The 13,731-nt window shown below is 43.3% G+C and overlaps 1 long non-coding RNA gene across 1 annotated transcript; it reads right to left on the bottom strand.

The window, feature by feature from the left end:
- Window positions 1-9,669: 9,669 nt before the first annotated feature.
- LOC309678419 lies at window positions 9,670-12,571 on the bottom strand. The gene is made up of 3 exons (XR_014269749.1): window positions 12,529-12,571; window positions 10,367-10,437; window positions 9,670-9,706 (listed from the first exon to the last, which is right to left on the bottom strand). It is a non-coding gene; the product is annotated as an uncharacterized lncRNA (long non-coding RNA).
- Between the last annotated feature and the right edge of the window lie 1,160 nt (window positions 12,572-13,731).

The raw sequence follows: 13,731 nt of genomic DNA, 5'->3' as shown, positions 1-13,731 counted from the left end.
AGTGAGTAGCATTTATGGTCACAATTTTCTTTACCAAAACATAAAAATCTGGTTCATTGTCATTCAGCTCCATGATTTCTAACAAATTGTTTAAACGGGAGGGGAAAAAAAAGAAGGTAAAAAGAACGTGAAAGCAACCAGCATGTTTCATTTTGTTGTTTCTAAATGAAGTGCTTTCATTCCTCTGCACGACAACCTAAAATGTTTTGAAATACATTTTTCAAAGGATTAAGAAAAACGAAAACCTCTTAAACGTCAGAACACATTCTGCTCTGCTCTGCAACTATTTTTTGTATCTGGGCTTTTCAATGTGCCGGGGGGGGGGGGGGGGGGGGGGGATAAAAAGAAAGGCAATAACGGGAATTCAAAATGTTCCAGGGTATGTTCGGACCTGTGAGTGAATGGGAAAAAACCACACGCCGATTCTCAGGGATCCCCACGCACAATGTTTCACCCCGTTTCCCACGTCAGCCTGCAGCAGGCGAGCCCTCCGCCACCCCGCCACCCCCCGAAGCCGGAGCTACTGCGGCTGCAGCGGCCGAGGCGGCGGCGGCGCGGAACCGAACCGGGCACTGCCACCCCCGCCAGCAGCGGGAGGCAGCCGCTGGCAGGGGGCGATGCTCGGCGGCCCCGCCGCAGCGAAGGAGGACCCCCGGGGCAGCGGGGAAGGATGCGCCGCCCCCCATCCCGCCGCGCAGCCCCCGGCCCCCGCCGCTCCCCCGCCGGGCGCCCACTCACTGCGCGGCGGCGGCGACGACGGTGGCCACCGGGCTCCCTCCCAGCGGGGCGGGCTGGTGGCCCCGCGGTCCGGGAGGGGCGGGCGGATTAGGGCGGCGCGGGGAGGGAACCAAGCCCGGTCCGGTCCGCCCGCTCTCTCCCCCCGCTTCCCCCCCGCCCCGGGGATGAGGGAGAGGGCGTACGTGACGGTGGCGGATGGGCAGTTTAAGGACAGATGATGCTTTACCTGATGGCTTTTGGAGGGCGGGAGGGGGGGTGGTGCAAAAAATTCATAAGGAACCCCCCTGAGGTTTGGCTCCTCGCTCCGAGGCTGGTTGAAATCCACAGTCCAGCTTGGCAATGATTCCCACGCTGCGGTGGGCTTCCATCGGCTTGGCCGGCTAAACCCAAAGGAGCCTAAATGGTGGAGGAATAGCGGAAGCGGAAAAAAAAAGGTTTTAATAAATTAGGACTCACCAATGTGAGGAAAATGACCCACTAGCTACTGCGGGTATGGGTTCACAGCTCCCAGCTGAGCGCTCTCCACTTGAATTGTCTTGGTTTATTTAACTGGCTAAACAGGAAAGGAAGGGTGTCTGTACTCTGGGCAGTGTTCACATAACAAGCTGTTCTGGTTTCAGCTGACAGAAGCTCTCGCTGCCATTTTCCATATGGCGGACCAGTCCATAGGTCTCCCTCTATGTGCACTTTATGGCACACCAACAATAGCAATCAAGTCACTGGACCATAATGAGCTACCACTCATTAGCCAAACTGAGGTAGCTACATGTAGGCTTCCAGTCTCTCCCGTTTCTCAAGTGAAGAGCTGAAATCACCATCATTCACCCATGCGTGCGGGTTATTTTGACACTAAAGTAGCTGTTTTGGAAAAATCTCTCATGGTTATTTTGCTGAGCAAGTGGGAATAAATTCCTTGACTTATTTTATACTTATGTATAGCATTTATACCAGGGTTTTATGCTAATATAGCAATATATATCGAATTTTCAGAGTAAATTATATGTTACGGTCTATTAAGTCTTTATTTTACTTCTAAATTTGTTACAGTGACAGAATTCCCATAGTGCTGTGTCATAGAACTTGTGACATCATATAAAAAGATCAGATTCACACAGCTTCAAGATTAATTTTACTTACGCTTACAACCCTATTTAAAAAAAATAAAGATTTGCTGCAATTACACATTGCCCATTTTATCTAAAAAAAAAAGGATCTACCAAGAAGATGTTAATGAAGTAGCAAAGACTGCATTTTCTATTTTTTTTTTTTAATATAATGGAAAATGAAGCCTGGTCTTTGAATAACTCCTCTGTCCCTTTTAAATATTTATTGTGATTAAGCTTGGAGGGGGGAAGCAGTAGAAGCTTAGCATTATTTGAAATATTTTCCACAGCTTTTTAAAAAGTTGTTATTCCTGGTTTCTATGGGGAAAACTGTTTTGGAAAATATATACAGCAAAAGTTCAACAGAGCAACCTAAGTAGAAAACTCTATATGGAGAACTACAAGAAATCCCCAGACCTCAGAGTTCATCACTATAAAAGGTGTATAAAGCCACAGGACTGGAACGCGGATTTACAAACCTTCTGATCTTGGATGGACAACTGCGCGTAAGTGGCGCAATGGTGGAGTCAGGCACCAAATGTAATGCTATGATTTGTCTTGGTAGCTCTTAATCTTGGCTGAATCTGCATGCAGAGTTGCAGCTTAGATGCTACACACAATATGACTTTTCAGATCTCCGCTTTTATTTGTTCTGCTTGATAAAGCAGTTTTTTAAACGTTTTTTAAAAAAAGAATCAGTTACATCCGCAACCAAATACATATGGTTTGTATTACACTCTTTTTTTTTTTTTTTTTGCTTCAAAAACCCCACAAAACCTGAGAGCTATTCTTTTAATATTGGAGGGCTTTTCAGAGTTGTCAAGAACAATATAAGATTTCCATGTCCTCTAAGTGTAGACGAGTTTCATCCTAAATATAAAGTAGTCTTTCTGTAATATAATTTAAATTCTACCAAAGCCATGGATCCACTTGTATTATAAATTTCAATGATATTGTGGATTTTGCATTTGTGTCTGTGTGTGTGGTGCTGGAAGAAAGGTTTGTCTTTGTTTTTATCTGTGCTGTATTGAATTTGTGTCTTCTAGGCTGACATTGGACAATTCAGACTATTTTTGTGCTTTGCCCAGATAATCTTCACTTATTTCTAAACCAGCAAATGTACCAGTTGGATTATATCCTCTCTGCAAACAAGACAGGACTAAACTAGGAACAGGTTCATCTTATCCCGTTGAACTCAACGAGGCACCTACATTGTTTAGTCCCATTTACAAAAATTGGCTTTTTACTACTACATAGTAGTCAGAGAGAAAAAGATGTTTAGGTGTCTAATTTCAGTGCGAATGCCTGAAAGGGGAGTTGGATACTAAACACAGAACTTGCCTCACCCAGGATTAGGTGGCAGATATCTGATTGCCCGATGCCTGGAGTCCCTATACGGCATTTAGAGAGAAAAATACATTTTCAGATGATAATTCTTTTTCTCCTAAAACAGGTACATAAGATAGTGGGAACTCATTCCCCTCTGGATATGACTATCTCGCCCTATGGAGAAGGAGAGAATCCATACGATTGTATAGGCTTAAGTAACTCTAACACAGGTAGAATTAGGGAAGTGGACTCCTGCTGCTACACATGTTATGCTACATTTGGAAATGAACCTAAATCACTGGAGCATTTTTGAGAATTTTACCCTATATCTTTTTCTTTTCTTCTTCTTTCAGGTACGGAAATAAATTTTCAGCCTGAAATATTTTTGCATGTATATATTTCACATTATTGTGTACAGCAAGAGAATATGATAAAAGGGTAATAATCATGACAAGGATCTTGTAGAGGTCATCCCCACCATTTTTACTAGACCTGGTAGAACGCACACACTCCTCCTCCCACATCCCTTACAGTCTCTGATTGTAATTCCAGAAGTTGTCATACTTGAGCACTGCTATGTTCTATGCTGGGATAAATGTATAGTGCAAGGAAAGATGAATCATCAAAACTATAAGAAATCTCTTTTACAGGAAAAGATGAAATACATTTGCCTATACTGACCCTGAAATCTGACATCCGCTGTATACAACGTACAGCTTTTTTTCTTCTTTTTTGTTATTTGCACCATATATAATACATGCTTCAAAAAGCCACTACCATAAGAGGATGCATTCAATCCTTAAGAAGATCCATATCTTCTTTTTCAGGCAAGATATGTAGTGCAGTTGCCTTGCTTTTCAAAAAAACATTTAACTGTTAAGAGTCCCACATCTGCCTTTTATCTAAATCCTCATACTCCAGCCTCTGAAGTTGCGTATCTCAAAGCTGGAAGCTTTTTAACAAAGCCTCTGTTCAGATTTCCGGGAACAAGAAAGAACTTCTATTAAAATTCACTTTCATAAAAAAGGCAAATCCCAAATATATTTAAAATCATTGTGGTCACGTTTTATGTTGTATTTCAGTTAATAACATATGCCATCTGGGTAATTTAACTGCTGCAGTATAGTGTAGTAATTGAGGCTTTAATATGCACTGCCCTGTTCTTTGTGTTATTAGCTACCTCTGTATTTAGTGGGTGCTAATATTGATGTCCTGGATCTCTGATCCTTTCTCATCCTCTTCTTGCTGGAAGTCAGGAAATGGTAATCATAAAATCATAGAATCATAGAATGGTTTAGGTTGGAAAGGACCTTGAAGATCATCAAGTTCCAACCCCCCTGCCATAGGCAGGGACACCTCCCACTAGACCAGGTTGCCCAAGGCCACGTCCAGCCTGGCCATAAACACCTCCAGGAATGGGACCTCAACAACTTCTCTGGGCAACCTGTTCCAGTGCCTCAACACCCTCAAAGTGAAAAATGTCTTCCTAATGTTTAATCTGAACTTGCCCTCTTCCAGTTTAAAGCCATTTCCCCTCGTCCTATCGCTGCATGCCCTAGTAAAAAGTCCTTCCCCAGCTCTCCTGTAGGCCCCCTTTAGATACTGGAAGGCCACAATAAGATCTCCCCGGAGCCTTCTCTTCTCCAGCCTGAACAGCCCCAACTCTTTCAGCCTCTCCTCATAGGAGAGGTGCTCCAGCCCTTGGATCATTCTCGTGGCCCTCCTCTGGACGCGCTCCAGCAGGTCCATGTCCTTCTTACATTGGGGACTCCAGAGCTGGATGCAGTACTCCAGGTGGTGTCTCACAAGATTGGAGTAGAGGGGCAGAATCACCTCCCTTGACCTGCTGGCCACACTTCTTTTGATGCAGCCCAGGATACGGTTGGCCTTCTGGGCTGCGATCACACATTGCTGGCTCATATTGAGCTTCTCGTCAATCAGCACACCCAGGTCCTTCTCCTCAGGGCTGCTTTCCAGCCATTCCTCGCCAAGCCTGTATTTGTGCTTGGGATTGCCCCGACCCAGATGTAGGACCTTGCACTTGGCCTTGTTGAACTACATGAGGTAGGCTTGGGCCCACCACTCCAGCCTGTCCAGGTCCCTCTGGATGGCATCCCTCCCCTCCAGTGTGTCTACGTCGCCAAACAGTTTGGTATCATCGGCAAACTTGCTGAGGGTGCACTCAACCCCACTGTCCATGTCGCCGACAAAGATGTTGAACAGTACAGGTCCCAGTACTGACCCCTGAGGAACGCCACTCATCACTGATCTCCACTTGGACATCGAGCCATTGACCACAACTCTTTGAGTGCAACCGTCCAGCCAGTTCTTTATCCACAGAGTGGCCCATTTGTTGAACCCACGTCTCTCCAATTTAGAGACCAGGATATCGTGTGGGACACTGTCAAATGCTTTGCACAAGTCCAGGTAGATGACATTGGTTGCTCTTCCCTTGTCCACTGACGCTGTAACCCCTTCGCAGAAGGCCACCAAATCTGTAAAGGCATGACTTGCCCTTGGTGAAGCCATGCTGGCTGTCACCAATCACCTCCTTGTTTTCTATGTGCCTTAGCAGAGTTTCCGGGAGGATCTGCTCCATGATCTTGCCAGGCATAGAGGTGAGACTGACTGGCCTCTAGTTCCCCAGGTCTTCCTTATTTCCCTTTTTGAAAATAGGGGTTATGTTTCCCCTTTTCCAGTCAGCAGGAACCTCACCAGATGGCCACAACTTCTCAGATATGATGGCTAGTGGCTTAGCGACTTCATCTGCCAGTTCCCTCAGGACCCGCGGATGTATCTCCTCAGGTCCCATGGACTTGGGCATGGTCCTCAGGTGGTCTCGCACTTGATCTTCACCTACAGCGGGCGGTTCTCCATTTGCCCAATCCTCACCTTTGCATTCTGCGTCATGGGCGGTGTGGCTGCAGTCCTTTCCAGTGAAGACTGAGGCAAAAAAGTCATTGAGTACCTCATCTCTGTCTCTGTCCCGGGTAACCAGTTCTTTCGTTTTCTTCTGGAGAGGGCCCACATCTTCCCTAGTCTTTCTTTTCTCACTGACATACTTAAAGAAGGATTTTTTGTTTGTCTTGATGTCCCTGGCCAGATTTAGTTCTATCTGGGCTTTAGCTTGTCTAACCTTATCCCTGGCTGCTCGAACGATTCCTCTGTATTCCTCCCAGGCTACCTGCCCCTGTTTCCACTCCCTATAGGCCTCCTTTTTCCTTTTGGTCATGTCCAGGAGCGCCTTGTTCATCCATGCAAGCCTTCTGGCTTTTCTGCCTGCCTTCCTCTTTGTAGGGATGCATCGCTCCTGAGCTTGGAGGAGGTGGTCCTTGAATATTAACCGACTTTCTTGGACCCCCCCTTCCCTCCAGCGCTTCATCTCATGGCACCATACCAAGCAGATTCTTCAAGAGGACAAAGTCAGCTCTCCCAAAGCTAAGGGTGGTCAGCCTGCTGCACACCTTCCTCGCTGCCTCAGGGATCTCAAACTCGACCATTTCATGGTCACTACAGCCCAGGCTACCCTTGAGTTTGACACTGTTTACCAGCCCCTCCTTGTTGGTAAGAACAAGATCCAGCATAGCTCCTCTCCTCGTTGGCTCCTCAACCACTTGGAGAAGGAAGTTGTCCTCAATGCAATCCAAGAACCTCCTGGATTGTCTATGCCTGTCTGTGTTACCCTTCCAACAGATAACTGGGTGGTTGAAGTCACCCACGAGAACCAGCGTCTATGAACGTGATGCCGTCCCTATCTGTCTATAGAGGGCTTCATCCACTCGGACTTCTTGGTTGGGTGGCCTGTAGCAGACCCCCACTGTAATCTCCCCTGCTTCCGATTTCCCTTTAATCCTGACCCATAGGCTCTCAGTTGGCTCTTTATCTATCCCTAGGCTGAGCTCCATGCATTCCAGCTGCTCCTTGACATATGAGGCAACACCACCTCCTCGTTTCCCTTGCCTGTCTCTCCTGAAGAGCCTGTAGCCTTCCATGCCAACACTCCAGTCACAGGAGTCATCCCACCAAGTTTCTACGATGCCAATGAGATCGTAGCCTTGGAGGTGTGCACACATCTCTAGCTCCTGTAATGTAAGTCTAAAGTCCATCTTACAGCACACACACAGAACTTTATTAAGTCCCATGCTTACATGGATTAAAATCTGGAATAAAAGTTAGTCAAAAGGATTAAGATTAATTTAAAATAACTCTACTTATTTACATGAACATTTACATTTACTTCAGGACATGTCAAAGGCGCAGCGGTGGAAGGCAATGTCTTTGCAGAGGACACAAAAGCCCATTAATGAAAACAAGTAAAAACTTCCTAAATCATCCAGCAATCAGCCCACTGCAGAAACATTGTGTGACAAGGAATGGTGCCCCCACAGACTCTCCCAAAACACTTTCTGAAGCTCCTCAGTAGGATATATCTCAGGTACTTCTATAATACTTAATCATGCGCCTGCAACAGCAGTCTCATAGCATGGTCAAAGGGTTCATATAAGTAAAGATAAGGTGGGATAAATTGTTACAACACAACTTGGTCCAGTTCCAAGACAGCAACAACGTAATACCATATGGTACAAAATTATAGAAAATAAAACAGTCTTTGGGGTGAAAATAGCAGTTCCTGTAGAACAGTAGTAGTAAAACACCACCCTGAAGTGTATAATGCTTCAAGGCAGACTCTTGGCAGGCAATACAAGATTTATTAATATGACTTCAGGGAGATTTACATCATATTTGCTGTAATAAAGCAAATGGTCTGAGAAATGTAAAAGGGAATTAAACAGACTTTCATCAGTGTTCTTTCTCTGTTTTATATCTTGTCCCTGTAGCAGTCCTGGGCTTGATAGGGAGCACTATTTCATTTCAAATGGACCAACAGATTCTTTTCTAACTTCGCATATGAAACGCTGACATGCTGAGGCAATCTGGAGATCATCGAACAAATAAGACCAGAATCAGTCTAGCCAAATTTTCAGGTTGTGAGCTGGTGTGTAAATTGACTGCACATGTTCCTGCATTCGGCTGTTCTGATGAACTAATTTATCCCTCCTCCCAGTTATCTCAGGGATGGGAAGTCCATGTGCACGGGTGTGAGTTACGTGGCAAGTAATGCCTTGCTTACCACTCCAGCTGCAACTAAAAATGACCCCCATCTGTACAACTCACATCCAAATCTGGTCTGTAGATGCATCATCATCCAGCAGATGTTTCAAACTAAAGGGTGTTTCTTTATCTACAGTGAGACAGATTCTGCGAGCCAACTTGCAACAACGAACTGCTAGATGTGGCTGAGGGATGCCTGAAGAGGTCGAACATAGCTGGTTTTAGATTTGAAACATAAGGCAACTGCCACTAGTCATAAGAATAATATGCATGTGACTTGTTATGTCTGAAGAGATGAAATGATATTTTCAGGAGGTCAAACTCCCATTTCCCTCTTCAGAAAATCCTAGGTGGAAATATCAGTTCATGAAATTGGAATGCAGTACGTCCAATGCGCATTTCATACATTGTATTGTGTCCTGAGCAGCTGATGTGTATGTGCACTCTTTTATTTAGACTGAAAAAAAAAAACCAAAGTCGCTTTATCTGTTGCTATGGCAATATTATGTTGTTGGAAAAAGTAGCTAATGATATTCTGATTCCTGTTGTTCCACAGAATAGAGAAAGAAACTGTGAGAGAAAGTGAGGGGAAGAGAAAGGAGAGACGTTTTAGAGGATGTCTCCAGGAACATTTGCGTCTCTGAGGAAAAATACAGCTGCACATCCTTCTTACCTTCATCGGGCAGACCTTCTTGTAGGAGAAGGTGGCTTTATTTGAACTGGATATTTGGTTAAAGTAACTCAAAAGGTGAGACGCAAGGAAAAAAGAGAGAGGAATCTGGTCACTTTCAGGAATAATGAAGATGAGCAGGTCCATTGTGGAGCAGCCGTGTTCTGAACTTTCTCAGATTGGTATGCTGCCTAATCCTACCACTCAGGCCAGGTAACTAGCATTTAATTAAGGTGATTCAATATCAGCTGACAGGAAATCCATGACTAGTAGAGTTGGTTGGAATTTTGCTTTGAAAATCTTTAGTCCTACTCATTTTAAAAAAAAATCACAATATTTTTGTAATGTTTTTACTTTTTCCTTATGAAAAATGTTTTTTTTTTCTTCTTTCTGTCTTTTTCTCCTTCCTTTATTTCCTCCCTCTTTTTAGTAGCAGAACACAGATGAAGACGTTGGAAAGCCTTTTTTCTGGCCTTTTGAGAGTCCTTAGTATTTCATATTTGTTGAGATGAAAATTATGATAAAATTGTTAAAAGTCTTATGCATGAAAAATGTATCTTTCTAATTCCTGTGACATTTGCTACAGTATTTTCCGAGTGCAAGATGCTAACTTTAGGCCCCGTATTTTGAAAATCTTAACTTACCTGCTTAAGAACCAGTGCTAACACTGTTAAGTTCATTCCCACTGAAGCTGGGAGGAGATGCAGATTCCTGACACCTCTGAGAATCAAATTTTCTGAGGAAATTTCCAGAGCTAAAAAGAGAGAGATATTAATTGAAGGAAAAGAAGATGGGGAATGTATGGGATGATACAGGTACTTAATGTACTAAAACATTTTATTATGTCTGGGGGAACCCAATAAATGGCATCCTGATAAGTAAACCAAACTGAAATACTATTTTATAATAGATAATATTCCCACTACATTTACCAGTTTCTGGACACGCTTTGAACAAGAGAAAGCAAGATTCTTGTTCAGAAAGCTTTCTCTCTTGCAAATATGCATTCCTGCTTTCACCATGAGAATTTACAAAGCTTGTCAAAATGTCAGAATAGTTCCCTTATCAAAATACTCTGTTTCATTATCAGGTATCACCAATGAAAGTGTTCAATACAGCACTCATCATGTTATGTAGATATCTACAACAACATTCTCCTATAGTCCTTTTGAAGCAAGTATTGAGGTTGCTGGAATCTTAGAAGCTAAAACATTAACTTTATTCAATAAGTAAAATACAGAAGCATTAACAGTCTCAAATTTATAAACTTTATCTTGCACAGACAGAAGCTAATGAAGTCTTCCAAGGAAAGTGAGTTTGCCTACTGCAGCTGTACCTTCCTGCAAGTTCCTGACGTGCAACTGTTAATAACGATCCTGCTTTCATTTTAAAACAACCTCCTTTTCATACATACTTTGAAGCATTCAATGCTGGTACTGAAACAAATTGTACCAGTATTCAGGCATCTTCCATCTTTGCATGGAGCTGTGGAAGAAAGGAGAGTGATACAGGGAAGTTCCTCTGCCCTAGCAACGGCGCTTGCTATCAGACCAATAGGTGTCATTCCCTCTAAGAAACACATCAATGAAGACAACAAGTTCTTGGCTTGAGCTAATGGAGTAGCTGATCAGAGAAAAAGGAAAGAAAGACAGGAGCAAAATTAGCCTGCAATGATATTTGCACAGGCAATTTAGCCTGAAGACAAAAATGCTTGACAGAAAAGTCGGATGCTCGTGGTCAGTTTGGCCGTGGTCAGCACCAAGGAGGAACTCTGGCTCGAGAGCAGCATCTCCTTGCAGCTATCTCTGCACTTTCAGCCTCAGCATAACTAATCCAGCCTAAGAAAAATACGTATTTCCATGTCAAAGATATATTTTCTGGTAGTTTTCAGTCAGTGGCTGCTAAAGGAGATGTGACACATTTTAAATACCGTAACAGGTAAGAGATTTAATTGGCACCACTCACTGGACAAGCCTTTGCAAGTGCTGTATTGTCAATAGTTACTAATGTTTTAGGACTGAGGAGTCCTTTCCTTAGAGACACGGCACATAAGGGATGTCTGATTTGCCCTAGACTTCCCAGTAAAGCTCAATCCTGGGCTTGAACAGAGATCTTTGTTTCAGATCCCTTAGAACAAGCTACTGTGAATCTCCTAAATTGTTTTAAGACACGGTATACAACACATGGCATATAATACACGCAAGTTGTAGCCCAAGTAGTTGAAAGCAGACCCCTGTGTAGTACTGAAGGGTAGAATATTTAAAAGACCAGCTCTGGACTAGGCTTGGACTGTGGTTTGGAATTTGATTTGAGGTTATGTCCTAGGACAGACAGAGGTTTTAGTCCCACGTTACCAAAACCTCCTGAACTGTCTTCAGAGATATTATTGAAAAATGACAAAAAATCTGCAATGGCAAAGGTAAGAAAACTAACTGTACCAGAAGATGGAAGACAATAAGATGACTAGATAATGTCTGTCTGTATACAGCAGAGGTTTCTGTGCCCAACTTTTTTGCAAGACACAGCAAGAAGAAAGTCCAGAGCACCTGAGTCACCTAGGGTGACCTTAGTCACCTCTTGGCCATACTGGTCAGCTCAGCTACCTGTTTTCCCTCAGCAGGAACTTTAAGTCACCTCAGTCATCACTACAAGTCAGGGTTAAATCAATCAAAATTGCATGATTTAAGCTGTTTTTTTTTTAAAAAAAATCTATAAAATCATTTTATATTACAGATATTTTGAATGTTCTATGTCTTCATTAACAAAATAAAATAATTCTTTATTCCACAATCAGCATGCTACTACTTTTGGTGAGGGTTAATGAAAAATCAAAATTTGTCACAAATGTTGTATGGCCCTATGTACCTACAAATACATATTCAATGACTTGCTTTTCCAGCAGCAACTACGAATGATATGTGACTCCCGCGCTTGTATGGGCAGTTCAAAATGACGATCCGCTAACTCATTAGTTAGAGTGTGAGAACCACCTTCCAAAAATTTTCCTTGTAGTGAAACAGGAAGACTGTACGTGCAGACCTGAGCTCTGTAATACTCTCAGCAGCTGCGTTGAGGCGAGTGACCCCACGGAAACGTGACACAAAACATCTCTGGGTCAGAGAAGATGGTTAGCTAAACACGGGGGCACGAGAGCTGCAAGAACTTTCTGACTCTGCTGGCCGTTGCGTAAGCAATGGCGAGTGGAAAGTAGATCTCCTAATAGCGTGAATTCCAAAGGTGGTATCAGGAGACCCTGATCTCCGCCTGATCTTTTGTACAGCCTTCTGCGATTCACGTGCTCACAGGGAAATTATTAAGAGGACTATTTATCCGACCCCGCAAAATTACGTTGAGGCTGCGCGTGTATTTTCTGCCTAGGGCTTGCTCCATGGGTCATCAGCCAGTAATGAGATTGGAAGTAGGAACTGGTCCAAACAAGAACACTTTACTGTACTTGTTTCCCATCCAGCTTGAGGCCTAGACAGAGGGAGGGTGTTTACATTGAAAGGAAGAGGAGCAACATGCGTGCGCAAGAGAGTCATTTCACTTAAAGGGAAACTACCATCCGCTCTATACCTGTTAAGTCTCGCTCTGGAAGGAATAGGAATTCCAGTTCAACACCACTGCAAAAGAAGTAAAAAAATACAGTAATTAGAAACTGCAAAGCAGCAATAGCATAATGGCATCTGCAGAAGCTATTTCACGTGCAGTAATCATAGATAACTGTCTGGAAATCTGTCTACAGTAAAAATAGCTGGTGATTTTACTGAGTTCTCCATGGACGCATTTCGACATCGGTGTTAGAGTAAGAAGGGTAATTTAAGCAGAGTTCTTATTGCACCTCTGACGATGATTTTCTCAGTTGATTATTACTTGCTTCTGTACCGCCTGGTGTTAAGGCTGCTGTAATAATGGCACTAGATGGCACTGTTCCCACCAGCTGCCAAAACGGCATGTGAATACTACTTGGGGTTGCTAATTCTCATTTACGTGGGGTTATATCGGGTTATGTTACGGCAGCGATTTCAGAAGACATATGAGCTGTATGAATCTATAATTAAACCTGCTTCTTTAGACAGAGGAAGGTATAAATTGCTTTTAGACTAGGTATAAATAAAGCAAGCTCTGTTCCGATTAGGCAACAATTTCAAATTGTGGATTTCTCTTCTACTGAGAAGCAACACGCAAAGCCTTGCACTTGGCAGACCAAAACCATTAGCAGCAGTCAGGGATGTTCAGTGTCAGGCAAAAAGGAGGCACTATATAGACATTCCTGTGCTTCAAGTGAAAGAATTTGTTAATGTGTAAAATAAACATGCGTTTCATAAATAGTTTTGACGTATATTGTGGGCAAACAGCAGCAGCAGATTGAGGATGTTTATGGACTCGGGCAAATAAACTGTTTAATGACCCAGTGCGCAGATAAAATGAGTGAGCTGGCTGCTAAAGTTGAAGAGATTTGTAACAAAAAAAAATGTTAAGAGTGTTATGAACGCAGTATGAACAGAAACATATGTGTGTGAAAGCACCAGATGAGGCAGCAGGACAAGGGGTAAAAGAATAGCCTGTACTGATAATGAAGAACACCATTCCCTTGACACCATTCCCAGAACATTGTTCTCAGCAGTAAAATTGAGTAATGCAATGTTTAGGTCAAGTCCAAAAGGCCTGCGCTCAAGCCCACAAGGCCCGTACCCTAAGACCACAGGACAAGACGACTTGTCAGCAGAAGATGCTGCATCCTCACAAGAGGAGGATGGCAACAAGGCTGCAGCATAC

Source organism: Vanellus vanellus (assembly GCF_965231255.1).
Source record: "Vanellus vanellus genome assembly, chromosome: 1".
NCBI lineage: Eukaryota > Metazoa > Chordata > Aves > Charadriiformes > Charadriidae > Vanellus > Vanellus vanellus.
The sequence above is the reverse complement of the archived record's forward strand: the minus strand, read 5'-3'. Positions and strand labels throughout refer to the sequence as shown.